Source organism: Bos javanicus, chromosome 3 (genome assembly GCF_032452875.1).
Source record: "Bos javanicus breed banteng chromosome 3, ARS-OSU_banteng_1.0, whole genome shotgun sequence".
Lineage (NCBI taxonomy): Eukaryota > Metazoa > Chordata > Mammalia > Artiodactyla > Bovidae > Bos > Bos javanicus.
In genome coordinates this window covers 89,969,504-89,975,192 of record NC_083870.1, presented here as the reverse complement: position 1 = coordinate 89,975,192, position 5,689 = coordinate 89,969,504, and the positions used below count along the sequence as shown (strand labels likewise).

The window sequence follows — 5,689 nt, the reverse complement described above, 5'->3', positions numbered from 1 at the left end:
TTCAACACTTATATCCTAACTATCTATTATGGGTCTTTGGTGGGGGGAATTGTGTCCCTTTCCCCAAAATCCACATCTTAAAGTCCTAAACTCCAATATCTCAGAATGTGACCTGATTTGGAAATAGGGTCATTGCAGATGTAATTAATTAAGAGGAAGTCATACTGGAATAGGGTGAATTGTGTCCTTATAAACAGGGACAATTTGCACGCATACACATGGGGGTAATACCACATGAAGATGAAGGCAGAGAGCAAGGGGATATGTCTACAAGATGAGAAACACCAAAGACTGCCAGCAAACCACCAGGAGATAGGAGAAAGACATGAGGCAGATTCTTTCTCACAGCCCTCAGAAGGAACCAAGTCTGCAGACCCCTTGATCTCAGATCCCTAGCCTCCAGAAATGTGAGAAAATACATTTCTGTTGCTTTAGTCACCCAGCCTATAACACCTTGCTACAGCAACCCTGACAAACTAATACAGCATCAGACATGAAGTTATGGGGATCAGCACTGAGCAACACAGATGAGGTCCCTGCCCACACTGAGTTTGCCTCTCAATAGAGAATACCCTAAGAATACAAAATTAAATACACTACAACTTCAGGTCATGATAAGTGATGTGAAGGAGACTAAAGCAGGATGGACAGTGAACAAGGTGCTCAGGGAAAATATCTGTGAGGAGGGGATATTTTGCATAGAGGCCTGAAAGAAGTAAGGGAGTAAGTCATGCAAAGCTGTGAAGATAGAATATTCCATGTTGGCCCCTTTGTCTGGATGGTGGTCCCCCTTGCCCTCTCTTAACCCTCCCAGCACCGGCTGACTCATTCTAGTCTCAGCTTAGATGCCACCTCTTCCAAAGAAACTTAGCTGACCCCCAAACTAAGCTAAATGCTGCCCTTCTATGGGGCTCCCAAACATCTAGAGTACATGTATCCCTCAACAACTTGTTTTATTTATTTATTTATTGTTAGTTTTGTGTCTTTCTACCTAGATTGTGCTTTCACAGAGGACAGGACCATGTCCTATTCATTTCTGTGTCCCCAGAGGTCAGCAAAGAATCTGATAAACAACAAGTGTGATAGGTTTGTTTATATATGGTTGGATGGATGGATGGATGGACTGATAGATGAATGGATAAAAGAAGTGAATGGAATTATGTTATTTATTCCTAACTACAACCTTGTGGGATAGTTATTATTGTACTTATGATACAGATGAGGAAATCTTGGTCTCACTGAGGAGGAATCTGGGTTATTCACACTATTCATACTGACCATGTTCTAGGGCACAATTCAACCGGCTTAAATTGTTGAAGGGCTTAGATGAGCAAAGTCATCCACTGGACCCAAGTTCCTTGAAGGGTGCAGCCCTTTACAAATTACACTCTGACATTTCCATTTGTTCCTCCTAATAGCCTGAAAATATATAAACAGGATAACTGTCTTTATTTGACAGACAGGAAAATCCTGATTCAGGGAGGTGAATTGAATTGCCCAGGCTCTCACAGCTAGCAAGCAGAGTGAGGACTCCTGACTCCCTGTTTTCCCATTCGTTGGTGCTGCTGCCCCAACTCACTGACCCTCAGAACCATATCTTAGATGCTTAGAGCTAAGAGGACTTGGACTTTATCTAGGCCAGCCTCTTACAGATGAGGAAGGAGAGGCTCAGAGCTGACAACCCCATGCCCACCGTCCTTCCTTCAGACTTACCCCATTTCACTTGCTCTAAGAAAGTACCAGAGGGATGCTACTCTGTTCAAAGACAACAGGAGACACCTGCCCTTTGTAACAAAATGAACAAAAAGCAAAACAAAGAAAGAGAAAAGGAAACCATCATCTAGACAGAACCCTAAAACTCATTTTTCCCGGAGAACGGCAAGCTCTTCTTCAGCACCCCTTTCCCTTTAAAATCATAAGATTTTCTGGAGGATTAAATCGGAGGAGGACAGAGTAATGACAAATCCACCAACCACAGCAGCCCCTCCATTAGCCCTTTAATGAGAAACATGTGAAGAATTGGTGCTTTTGAACTGTGGTGCTGGAGAAGACTCTTGAGAGTCCCTTGGACTGCAAGGAGATCCAACCAGTCCATCCTAAAGGAGATCAGTCCTGGGTGTTCATTGGAAGGATGGATATTGAAGCTGAAACTCCAATACTTTGGCCACCTGATGCGAAGAGCTGACTCATTGGAAAAGACCCTGATTCTGGGAAAGATTGAGGGCAGGAGGAGAAGGGGACGACAGAAGATGAGATGGTTGGATGGCATCACTGACTCAATGGACATGAGTTTGGGTAAACTCTGGGAGTTGGTGGTGGACAGGAAGGCCTGGCATGCTGCGGTTCATGGGGTCACAAAGAGTTGGACATGACTGAGTGACTGAACTGAACTGAACTGAACTGTGGAGGCGGAGGGGCATGGCAGCATGGATAGGCAGGGTTCAAGGAGCTTCTCCCTCTTTGGTATGGATGGGGATGGCTGCATTTCTCCAGTGACCCAGCATTCCTAGTGGGAAATGGAGCAGAGCAGGAGCCCCACCACAGCCAGCAGTCTGCGGGGCAGCAAAGGTGACTATGACTTCACTCCCACCATCCACATGGCCCAGCAGCCCTCTGCTCTGTCCTGGATCTCTGTGCCCAGTTCAAGGTTATGGATTCAACCCAGAGAGGTCAAGGTCAGATCCAGGAGCTGCAGTCTGCCCCCATTCCATGAACAGGGAGAAAATCAGGCGTGCAACACTTTTTGGCATATAATATCTCAAATCTGGTCTAAAGTTGAAGGTTTTTATGCTCAAAGCCTGCTTCCACTCCTGTGTTCCAAAAACACGAGCAATATTCACCTCTCACTCAAGGAAAAAACCTCAGCCCCTTCCTTCTACCCTGGGACCATACCCACAGTCAAATGATGAGCAAGGCAGCTCACCCTCCTTGAGAGCTGTCTCCCCAGCAGCACTGTCTCTCCATTCCTAGAGCACCTACCTCAAGTCTGACCTCATCACCTCTTCATGACCTTCTTATAGTAGCAGACCCTCCCTCCCCTGACAACCTACCCCACCTGTTGACATGCTCTTCCTGCACAATTAACCTGATCAGGTTAGTTCCCAGCTCCAAACACCAGGTTCCTTTCCTGTTTCCCTTGTTGTTGTTGTTCAGTCACTAAGTCATGTCCGACTCTTTGTGACCCCATGGACTGAAGCACACCAGGCTTCCTTGTTCTTCATTATCTCCTGGGGTTTGCTCAAACTCATGTCCATTGAGTCAATGACGCCATCCAAACATCTCATCCTCTGTTGCCCCCTTCTCCTTCTGCCCTCAATCTTTCCCAGCATCAAGGTCTTTTCCAAAAAGTCAGCTCTTCACATCAGGTGGACCAAGTATTTGGAGCTTCAGCATCAGTCCTTTCAATGAATATTCAAGGTTGATTTCCTTTAGGATTGACTGGTTTTATCTCCTTGCTGTCCAAGGGACTCTCAGCTGCTTATCTCTTACCACCCATTTTTCTCCCCAGCAGCTCTCAGCTGTGCCATGTATTATCTCTATTCACTTCCTCTTGTGACCCTTCTTCCAGAACAACTCCCTCCCCTCACCATCTCCCACCTCTTATTGCACTGCCCAAATGCTACTCAGTATTTGAGACCCAGCACAGGCATCTTCTCCTGAAGAGGCTTTGCCAGATCTCCTTCATACCAGCCCAGCCATCCAGCTGGGATAGGGGCCTTCACCTTGCACCCACAGCCCTGTCTTGCTACATCCACAGGGACAGCCACCTAATCCTGTCCCTTTCTTCTGACTCCTCCTCAAAGGTCAGGGCTCTGTTTTACTCATTTCCACATCCCCAGATGCTGGTCAAATCTCTGAAAAAACATAAGAACTCCATAAATATCTAATGGGTGAATGAATGCATGGTTGGTGGAATTGATTTGAAGAGTCAGACAAAACTGAGTGACTGAACAACAACAAATGAGGGAAAGTAAAGAGTCTAGGAGAGTTCCAGGTATTGACACTTTTCGTAAGACTGGAAACACACAACAAATGAAGGTTTAGGGAGCAGATGGCTGCCCCATTGGGTAGAGATGTCCCATAGGCAGTTAGGTCTATGTACTTATATGGAGTTAAGAAAAGACTGTATCTGGATGAGGGATATCATTTGGGGAATCACTGCAGTAGGAAACTTGCTCAGAGAAGGATCTAGAGTGAGAAAAACAGGGGCAGGAACCCTGAGGAACTGTCATTAAAGCATGGGCAGAGGAAGATAGTTCCATGTAAATAACAGAGGCTCCTACTGCTGCTAAATCTCTTCAGTCGTGTCTGACTCTGCGAGACCCCATAGACGGCAGCCCACCAGGCTCCCCCATCCCTGGGATTCTCTAGGCAAGAACACTGGAGTGGGTTGCCATTTTTTTCTCCAATGCATGAAAGTGAAAAGTGAAAGTGAAGTCACTCAGTCACGTCCGACTCTTAGCGACCCCATGGACTGCAGCCTTCCAGGCTCCTCCGTCCATGGGATTTACCAGGCAAGAGTACTGAAGTGGGTTGCCAGTGCCTTCTCCGAAATAATAGAGGGGAGACATGGCCAAAGAGGTAGGAGCCGCTGCATCAGAATGTGATGCCACCCAAATCAAGGGATGAGAGCACTGCAAGGAGACTCGTGTTTCCAAATGCAGCAGTCACTTCTTCTTTTATTTATTTACTTGGCTGTGCTGGGTCTTAGCTGTGGTATGGAAACTCTTAGTTGCAGCATGTAGGATCAGTTCCCCAACCAGGGATTGAACCTGGGCTCCCTGCATTTGGGGTGCAGAGTCTTAACCACTGGACCACCAAGGAAGTCTTCCAGCAGTCACTTCTTAAACAATGATCAAGGCCTTTATAATCTAGTCCTTGCCCAGATTTTCTACCTCATCCCCTCACACTGTAGATTTCAGCCCTTCTGCATATCTTAGGGTTCTCTCAATCTTCTGTGACATTCTACCTTCCCATTCATTTGTTCATTCATTTCCTCTCCCATAAGGTCCACACATTCCTGTGTGGTTCTGTACAACCCACTGGAAATTGTCATCATCAATCAAATGCCATCTTGAGCTTTTTCTCCTATAAAGCTTGCCTAACCTGTTAACCACTCCTTCCTCTAGCCCTCCACTTTTCTATCAACTTGGCTCTTACACTTCACCTGCAAGACTATATTTCTATTTCCATGCCTCTCTTCCCCATAAGATTGCCTTGTCTAGGGGCACAGGCTGTCTATTTATCTCTACAATGTCAAGAGCAGACACATGATGTGGCATGGTCAGCAGTTTATATGTTTTATTGAATGAGAAAGAGTGAACAAAAGACTTTGCACATCAACATCACTCAGAGAACAAATCAATGGTAGTGTAAAAATCAAAAGAGTTAATTGAGAATTTTCCTTCGCTGGGTTTTGATTAACTGAGGTTTCCCTGGGTTAATGCCTGGATTGATACTATACAGAATACATTCAGGTTTGCTCTGGCCTATATGAGCTCCTGAATGTAGTTGTAAATGAACTAATCTGGGTGGGAGGGATCACCTCTGTATGGTTATACATAGTTGTAAATGAACTAATCTGGGTGGGAGGGATCACCTCTGTACGGTTATATAGAAACATCCATTTGTGTTGAGACTGCCCACCTCTGTACGGTTATATAGAAACATCCGTTTGTGTTGAGACTGC

The 5,689-nt window shown here is 45.7% G+C and overlaps 1 non-coding gene across 1 annotated transcript; it reads right to left on the bottom strand.

Annotated features, from left to right (window-relative positions):
• Positions 1 to 4,751: 4,751 nt before the first annotated feature.
• On the bottom strand, positions 4,752 to 4,824 carry TRNAW-CCA (transfer RNA tryptophan (anticodon CCA)). Its single transcript has one exon. It is a non-coding gene; the product is annotated as a tRNA-Trp (tRNA).
• Positions 4,825 to 5,689: the final 865 nt, after the last annotated feature.